Below are 26,451 nucleotides of genomic sequence, written 5' to 3'. Positions count from 1 at the left end.
GTATTCATCCGTTTATTTTAACAAAAGTTGCAGCGCAGTAGATGGGAAAACACCAACAGTTCAAAAGCCTGACGCGTTTCATGCGCTCTCGCATTTCTTCAGAGGCTTAGATTCAGAACAGCGCATGTTTGCAAAAGGCACCACTTGATTTAAAGTCTCACCACCTGCCCCAGTGGGCGTTGGCTCTCCCAGAGCCTGCTGGTCTACGTAGTGCCTAAGTGTTACTTCAGTGAGCTGCTTTGCATGCGGTGCACAATGTCGAACATAAAAAACCCCAGTGGGTCTGGAAGGAATTCCTCACATTACCAGGCTGCAAATTCCTCTTTTGTAAAAACGACCTCTCTGCCCTTCGCGCTGCGTGCCGGTTGACACCAGCTGGTCCACTTTTCCGTGGCAGGGCTCCCCCACGACCGGGGTCAGCCGTTTACAAATCCACATCTCAAGGTTTCTCATTTAGGAGAGCCACAAACAGGTAGGTATTCATCCGTTTATTTTAACAAAAGTTGCAGCGCAGTAGATGGGAAAACACCAACAGTTCAAAAGCCTGACGCGTTTCATGCGCTCTCGCATTTCTTCAGAGGCTTGGATTCAGAACAGCGCATGTTTGCAAAAGGCACCACTTGATTTAAAGTCTCACCACCTGCCCCAGTGGGCGTTGGCTCTCCCAGAGCCTGCTGGTCTACGTAGTGCCTAAGTGTTACTTCAGTGAGCTGCTTTGCATGCGGTGCACAATGTCGAACATAAAAAACCCCAGTGGGTCTGGAAGGAATTCCTCACATTACCAGGCTGCAAATTCCTCTTTTGTAAAAACGACCTCTCTGCCCTTCGCGCTGCGTGCCGGTTGACACCAGCTGGTCCACTTTTCCGTGGCAGGGTTCCCCCACGACCGGGGTCAGCCGTTTACAAATCCACATCTCAAGGTTTCCCATTTAGGAGAGCCACAAACAGGTAGGTATTCATCCGTTTATTTTAACAAAAGTTGCAGCGCAGTAGATGGGAAAACACCAACAGTTCAAAAGCCTGACGCGTTTCATGCGCTCTCGCATTTCTTCAGAGGCTTGGATTCAGAACAGCGCATGTTTGCAAAAGGCACCACTTGATTTATATATATACCCTACACGCACCACCGAGTAGCAACCCCTAGAGAATACATGTATATCACTCAAGCTGACACGCAGAAGCTGGAATTAACTGACGGGAGGAGGGGGAAGGGTGAGTTAGAACTGTTAACAATGTTGAACAAAATGGGGGATGACAATGACATAGCAATGCTTTTTCTTGATGATATGCAGTGAAAGTATCATGATTATAAAATAAATATGCAAAACTCCAATAAAATCGTATAAAAAAAAAATTAGTCGAAGTAGATCTGTGCTAGAATTGAGCCCAAGTCAAAAACCTAAATTGGCAAACAGAAATTGATCAGAATCTCATTTTATTTACTTGCTGTTTTATCAGGCGCAAACTCCACCCAACAGGGTTTCAGAGTGTAATACGGCGGATGATGTGAGAAACACTAGGCAATTCATACAGCAATATTGGTAAAAAAATAAGCTGATTACAAGGTGCATATAATCTAGTTAACAAGGGATATATAAATGAATAAAGAGAACTTGCTTACCAACAGATAGTAAAGATACATCACTAAGAATAAACATGTAAATAAACAGAGAGCAACAATCAGCATATAATACATTGGTCATTCAAGTAGTAGCCTATGAGCAATAGAAGACTCGCTATTAAAAGAGAAGGATGAGCAACTGTAAGGTAGTCTGACTGAATAACAGAGGCGGCATATGTTACAGTGCATGCAGAGCAGCTGAACTAATTTGTTATTCATTTATAACAAGCATACACAACCTGAATGAATAGAAGGTGGTGCATATTGGACACCGGGTGCATAACACGATGTGAGCAGACAGCAATTGAGGAAGATGCTGCATTAAGGTGGGAATAGACAGCCAGGTGTAGACATCCTAGAGGAGGAATCTTAAGCTTTTTAAGAAAGGGACATTTTAAAAGTGGAGAGGGAGGGCATTCCATACTTTTGAAGCCAGACCATCCTCCTAAGAACAGGGGTGGAATACAGCCCATTATATTGAGCAGGTAGCTGTGATTAGGGGAACATCAATTGAGAGTTCCGCCACAAACAATCCCATCTGAAATTCTTGACTGATAAACCATGTCTATGAACTAACTCTACTGACTCTCCATTAGAAGAGAAGAAAGTCTCAAAGCTTTTGTAATTTCACTAGTATTGGTTAAAGTCTTTCTTGTTTGTACATTAATGCTACAATTGATCTGTTGTCCCTCTCAATATACAGTATACACTCAAAAACTCACATTTAAAAATCTGCCAATATCCACTTAATTTTTAGAAGTAGTTTTTACCTATCCTCATTTCTATTCTTATCCACTTTTTTATTTGCAAGTCATACTTACTGTATTAATGTGTCCAACTAAAGAAGATGTTACTTCCCCGTTCTCTTTGTCCCCCTTTCCTTATCACGGAACAGAAACAAAGTTGTAACAGGACTGAACTGTGATAGAATCAGAACCTTGCTAAAATAACATCAGTACTAACACTACAATAGTGTCAGAAACCAGAACAATGATAGAACCAGAACAACAATGGTGCAAGAAAAAAACTAGCCAGAAGCAATTAATTCATTGAAACCAACTCAAACCAATAACTAACCAGGGACTAATGCACTTATGCATCAATTGGGTTTGAACCAGAAGAGCACCGACACAAAAATACAAGTGTAGACAATTAATGAAAATAAGAACGGATCTGGAAGAAAAATTGGCAGTGTCCAAAGTTGGATAGAAGCAAACCTATACAGAAAACATAATGTAACCTAGAAACAAAAAAACAACTAAACTATTTTTACTACGAAACTGAGCCAGATTTGGTGAATTCCATTACAGAATTGAAGCAGAGTTGGAAGTAGAAACCAATCAAACACAACATATTTGTTGGCTTATACTTTACACATTAGCTCAGATCAGGGATGAATAAAAGCCTTTCGTCTGACTATCTGTAACACAAGGTATGTAGCTATAACTAATTTGGTGAAGTGGTGATTCACTTGAGATGTATATGCATTTAGCCTATATTTTTAAACAAGATAAAAAATTACATTTCATAAATCTATCTGTTTATTAAGACCTCAGGAAAAGTTGCAGCTCTCATCCCTGCCAGCTTCCACGCTCCCCATCATAAGAGTTGATAGAACAAATGTTAAGGAGAAAACGAAATACGAAGAAATCTCGCTGCAGCAGACATCAGTAGAGACCGTTGCAGGATTATACGTGGTTAAATAACAGTTCATGCCTAAGCTTCACAGTGATACAATGTAGGTGAGAGTTCCCCAGAAATTAGAATGCACGATCAGCAAGTTTCACTTATATGGAAACACGTTTAAACAGGCCTTGAAGAGTTTTATGATCACAGCACAAGAACGTATCTCATTCTCCTAGTTAATGGAAACGTGACCTGGATAATATAGGTGAACGGTAACTTCAGTTAAATGCACAAAGAGTTAGATAAGAAGTCTTGGGAGCAGAACGATAAACAGGCATATACGTTCGAAGGAAAGTTAATGTTGTACTAAGCTTTGTTCAACTCACGATAAGAAAATGTACAGGAAAGGCAACAAGTTTAAATGAAACAGGTGATGTGATGTTTATGTGAAGTTTATGATAAACTAGATACACTCTTTGACCTGTTATTGACTTTTTAGATAATTGTATGTAGCTCAGCACTTGAGTTCAGCTGGTAACCTCTGCAAGGACAGCTGTTCTCCTGTGTCTTGGCCAAAAAAGTCTTGTCTTTATTTCAGTTTTCCCTCAACAGTTGGCGAGCCAAGCCAGGAGTCCCATTAGTCCTCAAACGACTGCTGCCACCGGAATACCGCCTACCCCCGGTTCATAGACCATTGCACATTTTTGACAAAGTAAGCAGGCACCGTGTTGCCCAAAGTTCTGCCTTTCCACAGGAGCAGGTAGGAACCCAGGAGTTGCCTCCTTTTTTTTTTTAACCGTTCTTTTTATTAATAGTAACCAATTCGACATTACATTTGAAGATTGTGTATTACTTGAGACGCCAATTTTTTAACAGCACATTATTGAGCATTTCCATTGAGACATATTAAGTTACAATTGGGGTGTGAGCGGTTCGCCAACGGTGGGGAGATCAGGAGGAGCACAAATATAACCCCGATATGTGTTTCATTTGCCCCATATACCAGTCCATTTTTAGGGGCAGCCATGGGCAACATACACCGTTGTAATGTAGTTCCTATTTCCCTTATAGGCTCTGTGCATTGGAATAATATACACTATAGTTGTGGCATAGGACTGAGGTCAGTATGCCTCTATCGAGTACATTAAACTTATTTACTTTGTGTGCCAGCTAACGCAAGACAGTATGCAAGATATAATATGTACAGCGTAAGCAGTAAGAAGAAATAATACTGCAACAGCATTGTCTTCTAGCTATGACATATATTCATATACACATACATAAATAACATAGACTAAAAAGTGGATACTCGTTTGATGCTTCTAAATAGTTCTATCCCAGTGTACCTAACCTAAGTGTAGTATAAGGTAAGAAGTAGGTGCTGTATTCTATAGCATGGTATGCTATAGTTTTGCATATGCCAAGAGTCCCTCTAGGTTCTAGTCAGCTCCATACCTTAGAATGAGAGAGGTGGGAATCTCTTTCCGGGTCTCAAACTCTAACACCCCACGAAGGGAGTCAGAACACTGGAAGCTGGATTCTCTGCGAGCAGGGATGACAGCGTCTTGTCAGTGCGTCAGGCGGGGATTCAAATTCTTCCGAACTTGCCGTGGCGAGCCGTATCGAGCTGTGCAGCCGAGCCGTGCTTTGCCATGGTAAGAGAAGGTATATTTATACCTGAAAGGAATGTTAGCATTGAAGTAAAGTCGGGCAGAGAAAGACGTCATGAATGAACCCCTAAGGAATAGTAGTTCATGCATAATAGATGAGTTCTTGGAGAAATCAATAATCCTAGCTAGGGAAAGTCCCAATGGCTTAAGGGTCTGGTTTCTAAGAACTCGTTGTGACGTTGGGATGGACGGATGTAGGTGACCATGCCTGTATTTGGATAGCATGGCTAATGCCTAATTAAGGACTGGGATTCTATGCCTAAATAAGGGCAATTCGAATTGTACGGACATCTAAATCGAAACACAACACCGTCTACTCCCTTACAATGCACCAGTCCATATCCGCTTTCCAGGGTTCAATCTTCGGTGACACCTCCGCCCCCCACAACTGTGCGATGTTTCTTTTAGCCACCATTAGACCCAGAGTGACACATAGTTTATCTTTACTGTTTAGGTCGGTGGGTTCCCACACGTTTAACAGACATCGTTTTGCCTCCAGCTGAATCACAGTGTCTAGAACTTCTCCCATACAACCATGAATTTTCCTCCAGTAATTTTGCACACATGTACATTCCCACAGGATGTGCATGAAGGTGCCCATCAAGCCACATTGTCTCCTGCACTGCCCGTCGCCCACCCTCCATATCTGTATCAGTCTGGGCCCCGAGACATAGACTCGGTGCAGGATTTTAAGTTGGACTAGGCGCAATCTGGAGGAGATCACTACTTCCCTGGGGGAGACAACCACCTCCTGCCAATCCTCATCATCTAGTACTAGTCCGTCAGCTTCCCAATGTTCCCGTGTCTTTCCAAGGGGATCGTCCGTGTTGTTTATTAGCTTTTTGTAGGTCAGGGAAATTGCTTTGTCTGGGAGGTAGCCGTCTAGTAGCCTGTCTTCTAGTGGAGAGTACTCAGGGGGGGTGGAGCCCTCTGGCAGGTGTGACTTTAGTGCGTGACGCACCTGGAAGTATCTGAAATACTCGGTGTCGGCTAGCTCGTGTTCACGCTGGAGCGTGTCAAACGACATCACCTCACCCTTAACCCAAAGGTCCCCGAGCTTAGAGATCCCAATGAGATCCCATTTGTCAAACCCTTTTGTTCTCCCCAAGTCGCCCAGCTGTTCCGAGTCCCATAAGGGATGTGCCAACGTAAGTTTTTGGCCCCATCCCAAACTCCGATTCGCTGCGTGCCAGACATGAACTGAGTGATTAGTTGGTCCTGTTAGGGGGTATCGCCGGGGTCTGGAGTAAATTGCCCTGTTGTAATTTCCGCCCGAGAGCAGCCATTTGTACATTCTATACCCAGGATCATCCCAACCTCGATAGGTGCAATGATTTATGGCTGCCACATGGGCTGCCCAGTAGTACTTTTTAATGTCCGGCAGCCCAATCCCACCGTCATACCAGCTGAGTGTAAGTTTGTGTAATGCTATTCGGGGTCGGCCGTCCCACAGCAGTTCCCTTTGCAAGCCCTCAATCTCCTTGAAGTATCTCGCCGGGACTGGGTCCGGAAAGTTCTGTAAGGCGTAGAGGAAGTGTGGGAGTGCCATCATGTTAAAAAGTGCCGCCCGTCCTAGCAAAGAAAGGGGCAGCGCCTTCCAGCTTGCAACATCTCGCTTCAGTCTCTGCAAGGGAGGAAGGAGGTTGCGTTCATAACGGAGTTTTGGGTCTGAGGTGAAGTATATACCCAGGTATTGGAATCCCGCCTTTGCAACTTGTATGGGACAGCCCCGAGGGGGGAAGGAGGGGCTCCGTTCAAAATGTACAGTACGGACTTGCTCCAGTTAATGGTGTACCCTGAATTTCTCCCAAAATTTGTTAAGATGTCGAGTACTACGTGGAGCGACGTCCTGGGGAGGCAATATATAGCAGGATGTCATCCGCATATAATAGGGATATAAGGTCCTCCCATCCCTCTGTCCACCTTAGCCTTCTTATCATTGGATCCCTACAGTAACATGCCGCTAACGGCTCCAGCGAGAGGGCAAAGAGCAAGGGCGAAAGCGGACAGCCCTGGCGAGTCATGCAGCCCAACTCCAATATTTCTGATTTCTTATTGTTGACCACTACGTGCGCCAATGGAGCTGAATAGAGCAGCCTTACCCATCTAATGAAGCCTGGTCCAAAGCCCATCGTAGCCAAGACTGCGAAGAGGTATGGCCATTCAATGGTATCAAACGCTATCGTGGTATCAAGCGCCACCACCACCGCGTCTTCCTGTACTGTATCTAGTCTGTCCAGCACGCCATGAAGCCTTCGCAGGTTTAGTGCGGTATTAAGATGGGGCATGAAGCCCAACTGGTCGGGATGCACCAATTTGGTTATGACCTGTACTAGGCGGTTCACCAACAGCTTTGCCAATATTTTGGGTTCTGCGTTTAATAAAGAGATGAGTCTATAGGACAAACACCTATCCCTAGGTTTACCCTCTTTATGGATAGTGACCAATGTTGCGACCCTCTGGTCCTGTGGGAGTTAGCAGAGTTCGATACTCCCTTCAAACATGGCCCGTAGGCGCGGGGCTATGGCGTCTGGTTTAAGTTTATAAAGCTCTAGGGGCAGGCCATTAGGTCCCAGTGCCCTACCAGGGCGGAGAAGCCTTATTGCTTGTGCTATCTCGTCATTAGTGAAGGCACAATCAAGCGTGCGCCGTTCCTCTTCAGAAAGAGTGGGCAGGCTAATATCCGACAGGAGGGTATGTGAGTCTTCTTCTGGCAGATCTGTACTACTTTGGTATACCCTCTATAGTGGTCCGCAAATTTATTGGCTATAAGTGGTGGGTCTGTTATTTTCCCCTCCAAATCACTCATCAACTCAGGCACCAGCCTACTCGCCCTCTCCTTCCTGTCCAACCAGACTATCAGTTTTCCCGCCTTATCTCCCTGATCATAAAGTCTACCCTCTGTCTCCCTCCCTAGAGCTTTGGCCATGCCTGTAGCGATAGATTTGTATTCCTCTTTCTTGAGGTTGAGGGTGGGGAGAACATTATGGGTATCATTTCCGTCCATCTCCCCCTCCAAGCGGAAGACGTCTTCTTCTAAGCTGGCTAGGTTCTTTGATTTTTCTTTACGTGTCCTGGTGAATGACGACAGTGCCCGTCCCCTCATTACCACTTTGAACGCCTCCCAGAGCGTTTGGGCCGACTCTACCGTCCCTTCGTTCTCCTGGAAGTAGTGATCCAGGGCCTGCAGGAGTGCTTCTTTGACCGTGGGGTTTAGGAGAGACCATGGGTTAATAGGTGCAACGCTTCCTACCCTTTTTTCCCCAGAGAACCCACACCGGGGAATGGTCCGAGATCCCTCTAGCCATGTGCCTGATTTCGCGAATGTGAGCAATTTGAGATGCGGGCACCAGTAGGTAATCTATCCGGGAAAGACTGTTGTGGGCACCCACGTGGAATGTGTATTGTTTACTATCTGGGTGGTATGTCCTCCACACGTCCGTGAGACCCATGGCGTCTACAAAATTAGGAAGACATCTATGTGCAGGACCAATGTCCCGGGGGGGACATCAATCCAGGGGACCCGATGCCACAGAGTTAAAGTCTCCTCCCACCAGTATGTGTCCGTCTGGGAATGAGAGCATAATTGACCCTAGGTCCTTGAAGGTACAGCCCTGTAAGCCCAGTGGAACATCAACTGTCATCAATGTAAGCGTCTGACCCTCCCACTGCCCCAAAACCGCGGAGTAACGACCCAGCTCATCAGTCCAAGCGCTTTACCAAGAGTGGGAAGCCTAAGGAGAATGCCAAACCCTCTAGAGCCCGTGGTAAAACCAGAGTGAGCGACCAGTGTGTAGCCTCATCTATTTAAAGCCTTACAGGTATTTCTAACTAGGTGGGAATCCTGGAATAGCACGATGTCTGGAGCGTGTCGCCTAATGTACTGCAGGACTATGGAATGTTTTACCTTGTCCCCCAACAAGTTGACGTTCCAGCTCAGGAGTTTAAGACTCTTGTCCCAATGAGTACCCAATGTAGGTAACATGATCTATGCATGTGCGTCGTCGTATCCGGATCATACAATGTCAATCAAACTAGTGAGTGTGATAACCACCCTTCCCCCACCCAGCTACCCCCCACCCTGCTCCCCTGCACTCTGGGCCTAAAACTGCCCATTGAACAACTATGCAGAGTGCCTGTCGCCCAACTTGGAACTAAAAGTAGACTTGTTTGGGGTGAGCTGCTCTGTTCCTCCACTACCCCTGTAGACACATATCTAATTCCCCATGTGAAGCAGACCCTCCTTTACCGTAACATGTGATAGGATAGAGTTAACGTTCAACCAGGCTTTAGTCCAAGGCTATGGGCCAGTCCATAAATATATGCCACCAGATGCCGGAGATGACCTCCCGAAAGTCAATACGATTTAGGCTCACCCCTCCCACGCGGACAGCCCTTACCTCAAGTGAAAGAGGTCTGTCCTTCAGTGAGCGTTATGTTCTTTAGCCCCCCACCAGCCGTCTGGCCAATCAGCAGCTTCCTCAGGTTGGCCGAAAAACCGAGCTTTACTGTCTGCCTCTATCCGGAGACGGGCCGGAAAGAGCATGAAGTATTTTATTCCTTTGTCTCTTAGTTGTTTCTGGACTGGGAGGAATAAACGCCGTTGCCTCTGTACCTGGAGGTTGAAGTGCGGGAAAAAGGAGATCTCCGCATTGTCGCACTTGAGAGGTGGGGTCACTCTGCCGTGCTGTAATATGACGTCTCAAAAGGTCAGGAGCTTCGCCAGGATGGGACGCGTGGGACGCCCCCGGGTACTCTGTGAGCTCTCACGACCACAAAGAATTTGGACAAGCTCTTCGGTTGTAGGTGCTTAAGTATGAGTTCCTCAACAAACAGGGCGGCTGCCTGCCCCTCCGTTCTCTCGGGCACACCAATTATACGCACGTTGTTCCTTCTAGTGCAGCCCTCATAATCATTGAGCTTCTCCAGTGCGAGTTTACGGAAGTCCTGTAGCTCTTTGATGTTGCATTTGTGATGAATCGTCAAGAAGGCATGAGGTAGTGATTTCCATCTGCTTCACCTTCTCGCCAATGTTAAGTCTGCCCTAATAAGGGGGCGTGGCCTGCTGAGCTGTGAAATGGCCGCCACCTGAGCGAGCTCCGCCGGCCGGAAAAATATCCTCTAAGAATCCTGAACTCTCGGATCGGCTGAACCCGCCCGGACCTGCTGCGGAGCTGGCGCGGGATATGTGGCACTGGCAGGCAAAAAATTGAGGACTCAGGGCGACAGTGAAAGGTGATATCGCCTGCCAAAGCCTTGGCCGCGAGGGGACCGGACGCCTCCCTGGTGCGTGGGCGGGGCCGTCAAAATCGAGCCCGGGGAGCCCGCACCGCCTAAGGCCCTGGAGCCGGCGAGGTGAACCTGCACCTGCGACTTGGGGAAGGCCTGACTGAGCGGCCTTGTGGAGCCCGGGCGCCGATGCCGGCGTGGCTGCTGTGACCCCGCTCACCTGCTGGAAGATCCGACGGAGACACTTGGGAGGCCGCTCGGGCCCCAGTGCGGCTGAGGGGTGAGAGACGTACTGCCAGGTCGCCTAGGGATACTCCTGGTGCGGAGCGGTGGATCGGCGGGCGCGGGCCTGGAGGTGTGGGCGCTGCTGTGCCGGTGTGTGCTGCTGATACGGTGGCGCTGCCGTGACTGCCACTCTACGATACCTGTGAGGGGGCATTTGGATACCGCCATTTTCTCTGGCGCAGTAGCTGATCTCTGCGAGAGCATCCTGTTCGGAGGGGAGGTGAGCTGCCGGACTCTAATGCTATACCTGCTGTGAAATCAGATGGTGATTGATGCGGGACGCAGGCCCCACTGTGAGTTGTGGAGGTGCTTAGCTGTGTCGCTGTGCTGCCGGTCCCCCCCTGTGTGGCATATGCGCATATCGCGCTAGCATGGGTGGATTGGACGGCACGGTTGAACCTGCCCGCTGAGCCGCCTGTACTCGAGGCTTCTGTGGTCACCTGGCGCCGTGCCGCTGGCAGTACTATCATTGGGCAGGAGAGGAGCCCAGTCTGGACTCTAACTATTGTGGATGGGGCCTGGATGTGCTCGCTTAAGCACACACTGCTGTGCTGCTGGGGAGCCGGGATCGCCTGCTTCGCGGGCTGCACCCGGTTGTCCAGTGCTCGGGAGCTGAAAAGGTGGATGTGAAGCCTGGTCCGCCCGCGGCGCGGTGGATGACGCACGCTTGAAGGTGAAGGGAAGGTCGTGGCCCAGTCCCACCGTGCTACTTGGAGGACGCCTTACCTGTCCTGCGCACTTGGCCCCACCCGACGGCCTGCTGTGGATGATTGGCAAAGTATAGGAAGGTGTGGTCTATTTGTGTGACGGCGGATTTCCTTTATCCTGCAGCTCGTGGGGGGTGTCACGTATCTGCCGAAATGGGGAAGCACGACGCAAAGCAGCCGAAACTCACCTTCGATCATAAACGAGCGACGAGGCATGCAGAATCCGAAGCTGAGACGCAGGCAGAGGGCTGGCGCAAACCCGTCGCAGAAGATCAAGGGGAGGATTTGAGGAACATCATGCTGGAGATGAGCTGCAGTTTTTGTGGTGGAAAGGGCGCATAGATCGCTGGGTCAGAGGCCGCCGGTTGGAGCGCCGCCTAGGCCTATCATTGCAAAGCTTCTGAACTACCAAGATAGAGATATTATCCTAAGGCTCGCTAGAGAGAAGGGCAAGATTACGCATCAGGGAAACACCATTTCGTTCTTTCCGGACTTTACTCCAGCTGTGCAGGCGGTGAGGAGGGAGTTCCTCCCGGCCAAGAGACTTCTCCTTCAAGCGCAGGTCCCCTAGTCTTTGTTGTACCTGGCGAAACTTAAGGTGTCATTTGAGGGCACCACACATTTCTTCACGGATGCCAAATCGGCGTTAAAATTTGCTAAACACAGGCGACGCCAGCGGACTGATTCTCTTTTATATGTGCAGTCATGCCTCTTGGACATCTATCTTCAAAGGTCAGGGGAGCTCTGTATGGGCTGCCATCCTGATTGGTCTTACCAAGAAGGGATGGAGACTAGGGGTTGATGGGTTGTAGTTTGGGGATCCATTGGTGGGCGTGGGGTGGTACCCCCTGTTGGGGTCTGCTGGCACTGCCTGCCGTGACAGGTACTTCTCTGTTCTTGAGGTACGGGGTTGGGGGAGGGGGTTGTAGGGGTTGCATTGGGATTTGTTGCTGTTTTCTTATCGCACTGTCTAATCGTGGGTTGGGGTCGCACTGTGGGACATGTCCTGCACAGCTGGGACTCGTCTGGCTTCTGATGCTTTGCCATGGCCGTCGATACGGGTAGATTGTTGGGTCCCTCAGGGTCCCTGCGCATTTTGTAAACAATTTTTTTTATTAGGTTTAGTGGATCACTCCAGCATCAATACACAGCTTGCTCGCCTACAACCTCCAGGGCTGGCAGCCGCCACCTTCAAACAACCAAGGGCGAAGGCCCGAAAGAGCAAGGATACATGCCATGTCCCCAGTACAAGTACCACTGCAGTTCCACCATGTAAAAGGTCCCCCGCTCCCGCCAGCCAAGTCCCGACAGTGGTAGCAACCCGTACAGCATGGGTAGTTCCCTGTAGAATGTTGAAATCTGGAACTCTCTCATGGCCTCTAAGCCTCACATGTAAGTACCTTAAGTGCGCCTAGGCCCCCGTCTCGTAAGCAAAGCCCCGTTCAGGCTGTCCAACCCCGGGCGGGTGCCCCACCATTCCCGCCTCACATCCAGCATCCTATGCTCACACAGCCGGCTTGCAAGGACAGGAGCGTTGGTCCATGAATGCACAGCATAAGACACCAGGGGCCTATAAGGCATGGAGCGGCTTAACCGCTGACGGGCGAGTCGCGTCTATGTGGAGCCGGCAACCAGGCATTTCAGAGGCGGCAGTACTAGGGTGGGGCACTGGGCCCTAGGGGCAGTTCCTGATGCCAAGAGTGTCCACCAGGCGGTCAACTAACTGAGGGGGAAAGTGAAACAACAGTGGGAGAATAGGAAGGGCACTGACTAGGCGGGGGGAGGGGGGGGGGCAAGGGGAGGAAGGACGGATGATGAGAGAGTCGGTTTCGCTACTACTAGGCTAAACGGCAAGGGCCGCAACCTCCCGGTTTTGCAGACTCGGGGTCTCCTCTCCATTGGGGTGGGGGGCGGCAGTCGGCACTGCTATTCCGTCCTCTGACAACCCCCAAAGGCCTCCTGGATCTGCAGGGCAGACAGCGTCCTCAAAGAACCTCAAGGCCCGCAGTCGCGGTGGCTGCATTCGAGCATGCTCTAACCGCCCTAGATGATCTACCAGGGGCTTCCAGAGTCTCCCGAAATTGAAGACGGGCTGTGAGCAGCTCCATCGCCACCATCTGCCACAAGCGAGTAAACCAAACGTTTATGAAGGGCGTCTCAGCCTTTTTCCAGTATAGTGCCACCGTCTGCTTGGCGGCGCCCAACATGTGGAGGCTAAGATGTCGATCACGCCCCGTCATGGCTCTCGCAGCCACTGGCCTGAAGCCCAGAACTACCACCAGCGGATCCGCAGGTAGGGGGTACCCCAACACCCGTTTGATATGACTGAGGATCTCTTTCCAAAAGATCGCTAGGAGGGGACAGGTCCACCAAATGTGTATAAAATCACCCGGCGCCTTCGTACAGCGCCAGCACAGAGGAGACGTCTTAGGGAACATCTTCTGGAGCCGAACCGGGGTGTAATACCATTGAGTCATCACCTTATAGGCTGACTCCTGCTGAGGGATGCTGCGTAGAATTTTAGGGATGTCCCTCCACAGCCTCGCCCATTGAGAGGGGGTGGCACCTGAGCCAGGAACAGACTGCCACTTCAACTGGTATAGATGAGGAACTGGCCGCTGTGCATGTTGCAATACCCGGTAGATACGCGAGATCAGCCCCTTATATGTGCCGAACGTACGCGCTAGCTGCTCGAACGGCGTGTAGGATCGCGTGGCCGCCTGCGTCAGGGAGGAGCCCTGAATCCAGTGCCGAAGCTGAATGTATTGGAACTTGTTGTTCTCCGAGAGCCCAAATTCGTGCTGGCATTGCGCAAAAGACTTAAAACTACTCCCCGTGAAGAGGTTCCCGATCGTCCTACAGCCAGTCTCCGTCCAATTGGCAAAAAAGGGTGGACGACACGCAGGGGGGAACTGCGGGTTGTGCGCAATTGGGTGTGAGGGGATGGAAAGGAAGTGAGGCCCCTGCGGACCGCCACCTTGTCCCATATCTCCAGGACCGTTCTAGTGGGGACAGCCAGATAAGCGCTACGATGTCGCGCCTCCCTAGGTAGCCAGGCATGATCCCACAAAGGGCGGCAGGTGACTGCCCGATCCATGTGGAACCACACCTTTTCACTCTCCCACGCCCCCCATTCCAAGACGTAACGGAGATGCGACGCCCAATAGTATTCAAGAAGGTTCGGGCACGCGAGGCCACCCCTGTCTCGGGGGAGCATCAAGATCGTGTTAGAGAAGCGCGGTTTCTTCCCACCCCATATAAACGCCACCAGTTCACGTTGGAGCCCCTGAATCTGGTGTTCTGGGATCGGCGTCGGCAGCGTTTGGAAGAGATACAAGATCTTTGGGAGGATGGACATCTTCACCGTGTTGAGTCTACCAAGCCAAGATAGCGGCAGGGCTCTCCACGTACGCAGGTCCGTCTGATCCGAACATTTATACTCCTGCCAATTGGCCTGCGTCCAAGTAGCCAGGTCCGGGGTCAGGTTCAGGCCTAGGTAGCGCACCGACTGGGTCGCCCATTGATAGGGAACGCAGGTCCGGAGCGCCAAGAGGTCCCCGTCTGGGATCGTGATGTTAAGAGCCCAAGATTTCGCGTGATTGATTTTGAGCCCGGACGCCCGTTCAAACTCCTGAAGCAACAAGTGGACCGCCGGCAGGGAATGCAGCGGGTCCGATAGGGTGAGAAGCAGGTCATCCGCGAAGAGGGCGATCTTATGCTCCATCCCTCGAAGGGAGATACCACGGATATCGGGGGACCGGCGTATCATGATGGCCAGGGGCTCCACCACCAGGGCGAACAGTAGGGGGGACAGGGGGCAGCCCTGTCGGGTACCCCTACAGATGGGAAAGGCCTGCGTGAGCTGACCGTTTACTCGTAACCTAGCCACCGGCGAGAGATAGGGGGCCATGATGCGCGCCACCATCTTCGGGCCCAGACCCACCCTCCGCAGAACCTCCCGAAGGAACCGCCAGTCTACCCGGTCAAACGCTTTCTCCACGTCAAGCGAGAGCAGGCACGCCGGTATCCCCCAATGTTTGGCTTTCCCCACGATGTGCGCTATGCGGCGTGCATTGTCGGCCCCCTGACGGTGTTGGATGAACCCCACCTGGTCCGGCTCGATAAGATTGGGCATGTGGACACTGAGCCGTTTAGCCAACAATTTAGTGTACAGCTTGAGGTCGGTGTTTAACAATGCAATAGGCCGATAGGAGGAACAGAGAGTATGATCTTTCCCGGGTTTCGGGATAAGCGCGATTTCGGCCATTGCCATATCCGTCGACGGGCCCGTCGTCTCATTGAACGAGTTAAAGAGCCCTCTTGACCTCAACCTTTAAGAATCTACCCTCAGTGTCCCGGAGCACCTTAGAACCCCCCGGGTGAATTCCCGCCCTGCAGAGAATGGCCACCCCCGCCGTCTTGGTAGCAGCCGAGGCCCAAAACTGTTGGGGATATCGAGGGTGGGCCATACGGGCCACGTCCGCCTTAAGGAGGTGGGTCTCTTGTAGGAAAATTATGTCAGGTTTCTGGAGCAAGAGGTACCGCCACACTTGGCGACGCTTGTTGGGCGAGTTGAGCCCCTTCACATTAAGGGAAAGGACCTTCCAGCACGGTTCAGCAGACATATTCCATATCCCCCAGACTTGCTATGACCCCCCCAAATCCCCACCCGCCCGCACGCCCCCCCCGCCAAAAGGTCACCCAGGGTAAGGAAAGATAGGGGGAAGGGAAGAACCCAAAAACACAACACATACTCTGAACCGGCCAACATGACCTATTCCAGTCTAGGGAGTAGCCAGGCCGCGAGGCACAGGCTGTCCCAGAGATGTCACTCTCCCATGGATAGGCGTGGGGGTATGTCATCGCCCGACCATGAGACCACAGCACCAAAAGCCCGCTCCGGGCCACCGCCTCTCCTGCGGAGACGTCTTGTCTATTAGCAGGCCCAGGCACGCCACCGCGGCAGAGCGCCGACTACAGGAATGACGGAGCCACCAAAGCGGCCGCCGGCCCAGCAAACCAGGAGCACACACAATGTAAGCGCTGACATCCCGGAGAGGTGGCCTCCCCAAGAGGTCTCATTTGAGGGGTGACGCCTGCGAGCCCATCAGCGATGATCCCCCCTCCAGGGATTTGATGTGCTGGATAATGTCCTGCTTATCTCGTGATGATCTGCTGCCCTCCGGGGAGGAAGGGTGTCGGGGACGGCGCACAGTAGACCATTGCGGCTTCTGGGGCGCTCTCCGAGCAGCAGGGCGCCGTACCGGACTACCCGACGAGGAGTCCGGGATCTGGAGCAGCTGGGCCGCCTCACGATAGGAGCGTAGCACTCGGCGCTTCGATTCCCACTGGAAGATGAGGGCGAAAGGATGGCCCCACTGATAGCGGATATTGAGGTCTCGCAACTTGTCCGTGACGGGCCTGAAGTCTCTACGGCGACGAAGAGTCGTGGAAGCCAGGTCCTGGAACAGCTGTATAGGCGCGCCTTTATAAAGGATTTCAGGTTTGTCTCTGGCTGCTTTAAGTATCGCTTCCTTCTCTACGAAGAAGTGGACCCTCGTCAGGATGTCAGGGATGAGCCCAGGTCTCCCAGGCGGCCCCGAGACCCTGTGCGCTCTATCCAGGGCTGGCGGCGAAACATCATCGTCCCCGCGGATCTCCTGGAGCCGGTCCGCCACAAATGTCATGATATCCTCCCCTTCGGCCCCAATCGGAACACCTCTAATGCGAATGTTGTTCCGGCGCCCTCTATTTTCCAAATCCTCCTGCTTGATCTGGAGCTCGACATGCTGTTCCTTCAGGGTCGCCAGTCGCTGTCATAAGTGTTCCTGATCCTCCGTGCGGGCGTCCAGGGTCTTTTCCCATGTCGTCGACGCGGTCCCCCAGGTCACGCACCTCTTTCCGAAGGTCTTTGACGCAGGCCTGGACTTCCGTGCGAAGGGACCCAATCTCCGTCTTGAGCTCCTGCATAAACAGCGCCATGAAGGACTGGGTGACCGGCTCAGCGGAGGCCCCCCTCCCGATGGGGCAGCGCTCGTCTTTCCCCATAAGTCCACGACAGATGCGTCCTTGGTGGGCGCCGGGGGCTCCTTCCCGGCCTTTGTGCGAGTCATGCTGCAAGCCTGTCCGTGCTAGACCTCCTCGAAAAGTAAGCCAGGCCCTCCCGGCTGGCAAACGCAGAGTTGCGCAGGGGATCAGGGGCTCCAACCCAGCAGCTGCGCGTCCACCGGGGCTCCTCCGAGGATCCCGCTCCCCGCTCTCTCTGTAGGAGGGCTCCGCAGCGTGTCAGGGCGAATCCGCCTCGAGGCTCCCAAAGTCTGCGCTGGTGCCCCCGCTCCCCCGCCAAATGTCCCACAGCGCCTCGTGCCCTCCGGCCCTCACACTCCTGGACCCGCAGTCCCCGTGCGGGGATCCCCAGCTAGGGCAGGACAATCAACAGTCAAAGGGCCCGGCGACGGCCCCCGAAATCGACTCACCGCACACGAGCTGGTGTCTTCCTGTGGTTCCGTCGCCGGCACCTCACGGGCTCCTGCCCCGGCCAAGCCAGTCGCGAGGCGTCGTGTAGGCAGCAAAGGCAGCAGCCGGTCACCCCCCGGGTCCGCCGAGCCGGCGAAGGTCTCCAGCCAGCACACAGAAGGCCCCCGGTGGCCTCAGGGGCAGCCCCGTGCCCCGCCGCAGTACACCCAGGCCGGAGCCCTAGGACAGGGCCCTCCACCGGCCCACAGTCCGAGGCAGCAGCTCCGAAGGCCTCCAGGCGCCAGCCGCTCCAGGGGCCCCACACCACCAGGCTCCAGCCGCTTCTCAAGGCCGAGTCAAAGGGCGGATCGGCTGGCACAGCGCTCCCTCCAGCTCCGCTCCCGGCTCTCCACAGTGTCTCGCCCCGGTGCACCGGCCCCCAGGGATGTCGCAGGCGGGACCTCCGGACAGCCCCCACGGCCCCACAAGACTCAAGGGACACCAGCGGACCGCCAGTCCGGCTAAGCAGCGTCAGCCGGGGTGTACAGATCAGAGCGCCTCTCGAGTAGCAGGCCCCGCTCCGGCTCCACTGTCGCCGCTAACGCTGCAGGCCCAGCCTCCACACCCCTGGCCGTCGGCTCCGATGACTAGCGCCGCTAGCCGCCCGCCCGGGAGGAACGTCAGCCCGGGGACAAGATGGCGACCTCAGCTCCGCCAACGGGGGTCTCGGGGGCCGGCACCCCAGGCGGTCAAGTCTGGCATCCGCAGCACCTCAGGGCAGCTCCGCGGCATCACAGGGCAGCTCCGATGCAGTCTTCCCCGGCCTCCGGGCCTCCGGTCACTCCCCCGCCGCAACTGCTGGGCGCCAGGAGCTCCGGGTGAATGGCGAGCAAGATGGCGGACAGTGGAGCAATCTCTGCGCCCCCGCTTCCTCAGGATCCGGCGGTCTCCGGTCACCCCTGAGCCCCGCACCGGGTGCCCCCGCATTCAGCTCCACTCAAGTGGTGATCCGGGCCCGGGTCGTGCCGCAAAACCGCTGAAAGATGGCAAATGGTCACAGCGGCGGCCCGGAGCAGAAGCGGCACACGTCTCACTCCATGCCCGGCGAGACCACGCCCCGTCCCTGCGCATTTTGAGCTGGAATATCAGAGGGGCGATAGATTAGATCAAGCGTGGCGCTATCCTTAAGCAGGCCAAACACGCTGGGGCGGATATCCTGATGCTCCAGGAGACACACCTTATGGGGACGAAGGCGCTGTGCTTTCAACGGTTTGGATATGTTCAGGTGTTCCATGCAGGCTTTGTACGGGGTTCACGAGGAGTGGCGGTGCTGGTTCATAGGTGAGTTCCCTATAATCATGTAAAAACGTGGAATGATACACAGGGGAGATATATTTTTTTGCAGGGGGAGTTGTGGGGTGAGCCTGTGATCTTTGGGAGCGTGTACGCGCCGCCGCCGGTGTCCTGGAGCTTTGTTGAGAAGCTGGTGACTGTGTGGGCGGATATACCGAAGGGACTAGCGGTGGTGGGTGGAGACTGGAACGACGTGCCGTATCTGGCTCTTGACAGGCGGAGACCCGATGGGGCCCTGGCCGGGGGCAATTCCACCAAGCTTCATTCCCTCATGATAGGTCAGGAATGGGATGACCCATGGCGCCGGCTGCATGGCAGGACCCCGGGATTCACATACCTTTCGGCGGTCCACGACTCCTTCTCTCGCATCGATTGTATCTTTGTGTCCCGAGACGACGCGGGTAGGGTGGTGGAGGCGGATATGATCCCCCGAGGGCTCTCAGACCACTCGCCGGTTGCTATTACGCTGCGTGTCGGCCCTAAGCGAGGACCCTTCCGGTGGCGTCTCTCTGTCTGGAACCTCCAGCAGGCGAAATACAGGGAACATATGGGAGACGCCATGGATCACTATCTGCGGCGTAATGTGGGGACGGTATCGACGGCGGCGTCCCTATGGGAGGCGATGAAGCCCACACTCCGTGGGGTTGATATCTCCTACTGTGCCACAGCAGGCAGGGCCCGTAGAGACTCACTTGCGCGGGCTGAGGCGAAGATCTTGGAACTGGAAGAGCGCAGTGGAGGCGGGGGGGGGCGGCAGGTCCGCCACCAATTATTGCTGGCGCAGCAGGAACTCTCCTCCCTTTTGCTGGATGAGGCCAGTCAGGCGTGGTTGGCAACCCGCAGCAGAATTTAACAGTGGGGGGACAAATCAAGCAAACTCCTGCATAGACTGTGCCAAGGGGCGACGAGGCCCCTTGCTCTCCCGGGTGTAGTTGGACCCGATGGAATGCCGATTTCAGACCCATCGGCCATCGCTAAGAGCTTTGCAGACTATTACGCTGACCTCTATGCGCCCCGAGAATGTTTGCCGGCAGAGGTTATTGCCCGGTTCTTGGCTGACCTTCCACCCAAGGCCCTGACGGATGAAGTGAGTGCAGAACTAAACTCTGCTCTTCAGGAGCTACAGCCTGGTAAGGCGCCGGGTCCCAACGGATTCCCGAACAAATTTTTTAAGAGATACTCCCAGCAGCTCGGCCCTCCTTATTGCAAGGTGGTAGAAGAGGCCAGGGAGGTGGGTAGCCTGCCCAGAGATTGGCGGCACGCGGAGGTGGTGGTATTTCATAAACCCGGCCGGCCCCCTGAGCATCATGGCTCATATCGCCCCATTTCCCTTCTCAACGTGGAGGCTAAGGTCTTGGCGAAGGCGCTCGCTAATCGCCTCCGTCCTCACATTTCGTCTCTTGTACATCCCGACCAGGCTGGGTTTATGCCCCAGCGGGCGACCCGCCACAACATACGCAGGGCGCATGCGGCTATTGCGGCTGCTGGGCGCTTGGGAGTACATGCGGCCCTATTACTTGCGGATATGGATCGGGCCTTCGATTCCTTGAGCTGGGAATATCTGTTCGCCCTCCTACACCGATTGAATCTAGGGCCTCGCTTTCTCTCTTATCTGACTTTACTCTACACTAACATTACAGCATCTGTGCGAGTGGCGGGCTCTGTCTCCTCTGTCTTCCCTATTGGTCGTGGCACCAGGCAGGGGTGCCCTCTGTCGCCTTATTTGTTCGCCCTGGCAATGGAGCCCCTGGCTCCGTGGGTGCGTGTCGACACGCAAGTGTCGGGGTTCGAGTGGGCGGATGGCCTGTCAGATCGTATTGCCCTATATGCCGACGATGTGCTATTCTTTCTTACGCAACTAGATAGGACTGGCCCGCGGCTGTTACGCATTATGCAGGTGTTTGGGGAAACTACTGGCCTGCATATGAACGAGCGTAAGTCTACCATCTGGGTCCTGGGAAGCGGGGCAGATCCGGGCGCCTGGGCCTCTGCGGTGCAGGTGGCGAGTGGAGGGTTTAAATATTTGGGAGTGTTCCTGTCAGACGTTAGGTCGACCTCGTGGGAAGGTAACCTGGTGCCGGTGTGGAACAGGGTGCGGGGGGATGTTCGTACTTGGTCCCACATGCCCCTCTCCATATATGGCCGCTCGGCCATCTTCAAGATGGTTGCCCTGCCTCGGATGCTGTATCAGCTGCAAAATCATCCATATCCTATTCCCTTGGGTTGGTTCCGCCAAGTCAATGCAATACTGGGTCAGTTCCTCTGGGGCGGAGGGGTTGTGAGGGTGGCGTTACGTACATGTTTTAAGTCTACCTTTTGCGGGGGACTCGCCACCTCAGATATTCTCTCCTATTATATGGCATCCCACCTGCTGGTCCTGAATGAATGGTGGTATGGCGACAGGTCGGATCCGGCGTATAGCCTTGAGCGCCGCCTAATGGGAGATCATTCACTACATACACTCCTCTATTATGTGCCTTTGCGACGCTCCCTGCCGAGTGTGACGCAACTGGTCTTTCAGATTTGGAGACAGGCACTGCGGAGGATGGGTTGGTGGAATCGCCTAACTGGGGAGACGCCACTATGGAGAAATGGGGGTCTGCCGCAATTGGCGACCCTGCCCGGCTTCCAGGACTGGGATGCGATAGGGATCTCCACTCTGGGGGACGTCATGAGGGGGCCTATTCTGAAATCCTTCCAGGAGCTGCAGATGGACTTTCATATGCCGCGTACCCAATTCTTTAAATACCTACAGTTCAGACATGCCCTTTCTCCCAGTCTGGTGGGTTTGGAGGAGTTGGACGATTTTAGTCCAATTGAGGTGAAGGTGTTCATGGGGGACCTACGAGACCATAAGATTTCGAGAATATATACCAGTCCCTGGTGACTCACTGCTCCCCGTCTCTGCAGCATCTCCGTGGGGTATGGGAGGAGGATGTGGGTCAGCTGGAGGAGGAGGACTGTACGGAGGCCCTGGCCTCTCCGCGTGGGGCAGCTGTCGCCGTGAGCCTTCGACTCATCCAGTTTATATATCTTCACAGAGTTTATTTTACCAGAGTTAGGTTGTATAAGGCGGGCCTGGTGGCCTCTCCGAATTGCCTTCGCTGCCTGCGTGAAGAGGGGACGCTGCTACACACGGTTTGGGATTGCCCTGTATTAACTAGGTTCTGGCGGGGGGTACTGACATGCCTTTCAGAGGTTCTGGGTTGGGATCTTCCACGGTCCCCTAAATTGGTGCTCCTGCATGTGATGGATGATATAGGGGGCAATGTCTATAAGCGTCATCTGATGCTCCTGGGTTTTACTCTGGCCAAGCGAGATATAGCGAGGGCTTGGAAGGCGGCAGTTGCACTCCCAATATCTGTCTGGAAGGCCGGTTTAGATTTCTGTATGGGCCTAGAGGCCCCCATTTATGTGGCACGGGGCTGCCCACGAAAGCATTATAATATCTGGAAGCGCTGAGCGGACTACAGGGGACTGGAATTGGAAACCATCTCAGTGGAATAATTGTGTGGGTAATGAACCATCTCCTCCCGGTTTTAAGGGGGCCTGTAACATTGGTGTATCGGGTGCAGCGGTGTCTTGGGGGCATGGTTCATGGAGAGACCAGAATAGTCGTTGTGAACAGATTTGCTGCCTTGACTAGATGGACAGTGCGATGGGTGGGGGGGTTGGGAGGGGGGTGGTTTTATGTTCATTTAAGGGGGGGGACTGCCTTGGTTATGCATGTCTCTTCTGTAATTTTCATAAGATATCTCATGAGAAAAATGTCAAAGCTGGTATGTTGTCTCTTGATGCTGTTGAAGTCTCTGGGCCACAGAGCTTCGCTGAATGTGTCTTTGACGAATAAAATTTGTTTACAAAAAAAAAAATTTGCTAAACACGTAGGTGGCAGGAGGCCCAGGAAGCAAACTGAGGGTGCGGAGGCAACAGAAGGCCATTTGAGTGACAATGATTAACAAGGGTATCGTATTGCTGTATATTGACTCAGTGGTTATGCTACTTGGGGAACCTGTGCATTATTGTTGTGAATATCTGCTACTTCTTTAAAAAGTCCTAGCCATGCTGCAGTGCGCCTGTCTTCGTTGGTGTGGTCTTGGGCGGGCCGTGACGTCTGCAAATCTTCCGGCCACCCTGTTCTACACGGGGTAGACGCTGGCACAGTCACGTCCCCATGTGAAGGTTCCCTGATTTGTTGTATGCCTTTTATCTTGGGATGGGTAATCCACAACCTGATTGGGGGGTTGGAGTGGGTGGTGGGAGGGTAGTTGGGGTTTTGTTTTGTTCCTTATTGCCAGTATCAATGCCATCCGATCTGTGGTTGCTGTCATATTTGGAGGATGTGGGTGCTGGTTGGCTTTTTGATTCGTTATAGGCGAAACACACAAATCCACTAATGTTCTAAACTGCTTAACGTGGAATGTTTGGGGTCTGAATGATTGCAGGAAGGCTAGATTAGTACACGCCTACTTAGCTCGCCACAACATTGATATCTGCCTCCTTCAAGAAACGCATCTGAACGTCTCCCCGACTTCGCCATGCCAGATGGGGTCACTTATACTCTGCCACGTATTCCAATTATGCTCGGAGGGTTGCTGTATTGATTAAGCGAGGGTTGGACTGGAAGGAAGGGATGGCACAAAGAGATCCGGAGGGGAGATATGTACTGGTTCAGGGGCTCTTATGTGGAGTGCCAGTGACTATCGTGGCTGTCTACGGCCCGAATGTGGACTCCCCCGAGTTCTTTCACAAGATCTGGGCGATGGTAGGGGCAACCGGGTGTAATACCATTCTCTGGGGTGGCGACTTCAATGCTGTTCTGGATGATACACTTGATAGACAAGGCGCTGCCCGTAGCCTGCACCCGCTGGCTGGCGCCGCCCTGGGGGCGATTGCAGCAGATGAGGGGTTGGTTGATGTGTGGAGGGACAGGCATGGCGGGCTGAGGGAGGGCACCTGTATCTCTGATCACCGCCATGCATGGTCCCGCTTGGACTATTGGTTACTATCTCGGGATGTGGCTCTGTGGAAAACGTAAGTCGAACATATGCCCCGTTCTCTGTCTGACCATGCGCCATGTCTGCTGCGGCTGTCGATGCCTGGTGTACCCCCTCGTAGCTTTTCGTGGCGCCTCCCACCGCATGCTTTGCTCGATGAGGCTTTTAAAGAAGAGATTAGGGGGGATATTACCAAGTACTTTGCGCTGAACACAGGATCGGTGGATACCGAATCCTCCCTCTGGGAAGCATTTAAAGTTGTTATTAGGGGCCAATGCATCGCCCGCCAGGCGGGGGTGCTGAGGTCAATACGAGGCACGCTTACATCTCTGGAAGCTACCATAAAGGACCTTGAAAAAAACTTTTATGAAACAGGCACCCCCGACACCATAGGTCTACTGAAGGCTAAGCTATTAGACTACGTTGAGGAGGCACAACGCGAAGTGAAGTTTTTGGGCAAATATGCTGAGGCCAGGAGGTATGGAGAGGGGGATAGACCAGGTCGCACACTGGCAAATATGATAAGACCTTCCAGATCCGCGGCATACATTCACGAGTTTTACATGAAGTCGGGCGCCACGATTAGGGGACAAGGTGCCATCCTGAATGCCTTCTCGGGCTTTTACTCCGGCCTGTACACTGCCACTTAGGAAGCAAGTCCGGAAGGGATGGAATCTTTCTTGGAGTCCATAGCGCTGGTCTGGTTTAATAACACCCATAGGGAATATATGGACCTCCCGATTATGCGGAGGATGTGGCCCAAGTGATCAAAAGCCTACCTCTGGATAAGATCCCTGGCCCAGATGGCCTGACTACTGCCTTCTATAAGGTATACACTGAGGAACTGGCTCCCCGACTGCTGGCAGTCTACGAGGAGGCTTTGGAGGTGGGGATATTGCCTGCAACAATGCGCGAAGCATTGATAATTACACTGCTAAAACCCGACAAACCGGCGGAGGAGATGGACTCCTACAGACCTCTCTCTCTGATAAATGTGGATGTGAAAATTCTTGCCAAATTGATTGCCAACAGAGTAAAACCTATGCTACCTCTGATAGCTTTACCAGATCAGTCGGGGTTCATTCCGGGGCGTTCCACATCCCACAACATCCGTACGATTTTTTCTACCCTACACTATTTGCACCCAGACGTACATGCCGCGGTGGTATTTTTACATGCCACCAAAGCCTTCGACACTCTTGAATGGCCATATTTATTTACAATACTGTGTCGAATAGGTTTTAGCCCGTTACTCAATAAAAAGATTTGCTTGTTATATACTATGCCAAGTGCCAGGGTCAGGGTGAACGGAATGGTTTCTGACCCGTTCCCTATTTTGCGCGGTACGCGACAGGGGTGCCCACTGTCCCCGCTGCTGTTCGCAATAGCAATGGAACCTCTAGCAGCCCGCATTAGACAGCACCATACGGCGCGGGCATAGGGTTCAGCTCCAGATGTTTGCTGATATCGCTATATGCGGATGATGTGACACTTTATCTCATAAACCCGGAGGAGAACCTGGACATAGTACTGCGTGAATTTATCCGGTTTGAAGGTTTGGCTGGGATCTCGGTGAACTGGTCCAAGTTGGTGGTCTTTCCGTTGACGGATGGCACCCTGATGGTCACTTCAGAATACCCCCTAAGGGGGGAAGCGGAAGCTGTTAAATATCTAGGAATTTGGTTGAGCCGTGACCCTCAGGAGATTTGGAATCTGAACTACGGCAGGGCTGTTGCATGGCTCGAGGTGAAGGTGTACATATGGGTGAGACTACCTCTGCCCCTTACGGGCAGGATCGCATTGGTTAAAATGGTTATATTGCCTAAATTTTTATATTTATTTGCGAATATCCAAGTTCCTTTGACATCACAATTTTTTGCGACGCTGCGTTCACACCTGCTCACGCTGGTGTGGGCTGGCGGCCAGGCACGGGCATCCTGGGACATGCTGACCTTGCCTTTAAAACAGGGAGGGCTGGGGGTGCCGGACATGCGCCTATACGCCCTTTGTGCACAAGCCCAATTTTTGCACTTTTGGGTGCACCCGACTCCCTTCCAACCTCATGTAGCTGTCGAACAAGACATTGTGGCGCCAGTCCCGCTGAAAGTGGCCATTTGTGTGAAGGCGCGCCGCCCTCGGGGAGATGTAGACTCTGCTGAGATGCTGCGCTGGGTCTGGGAGGAACTGCGACGGAGGGCAGATGTGCCACTTTTGTATGCCCCATCTCTGTCCCTGGCGCGAAACCCGCTGTTGCCTTGCATGGAGGACGGAATTGGCCCGCTTCTGATGCGGAAGATGCACCTTCATCCGTTCGCAGATTTATTTCCAGATAATACATTTATGCAGCCCCCGGTGGCGGCGGAGGGGCGGACATTGCACTTCTCTGAATTATTTTTATATCACAGGCTGCAGGCGGCATGCCGCGCGCTAAGTGAGAGCTTTCTGGCGGCCCCCCCGGTCTTCCTGGCGCTGGAGGGCCTGGTGAGTTCCCCGTCTCCTCGGAGGTT

General features: G+C 53.0%; 1 protein-coding gene across 1 annotated transcript in view; it reads right to left on the bottom strand.

Moving 5' to 3' along the window:
* KANSL1 (KAT8 regulatory NSL complex subunit 1) overlaps window positions 1-26,451 on the bottom strand; it is a 1,694,895-nt gene that overhangs the window by 1,256,583 nt on the left and 411,861 nt on the right. The window lies entirely within an intron of this gene.

The sequence above is a fragment of the Triturus cristatus genome, chromosome 1_1 (genome assembly GCF_964204655.1).
Source record: "Triturus cristatus chromosome 1_1, aTriCri1.1, whole genome shotgun sequence".
Classification (NCBI taxonomy): Eukaryota; Metazoa; Chordata; class Amphibia; order Caudata; family Salamandridae; genus Triturus; species Triturus cristatus.
This window is presented reverse-complemented; position numbering and strand designations above follow the sequence as displayed.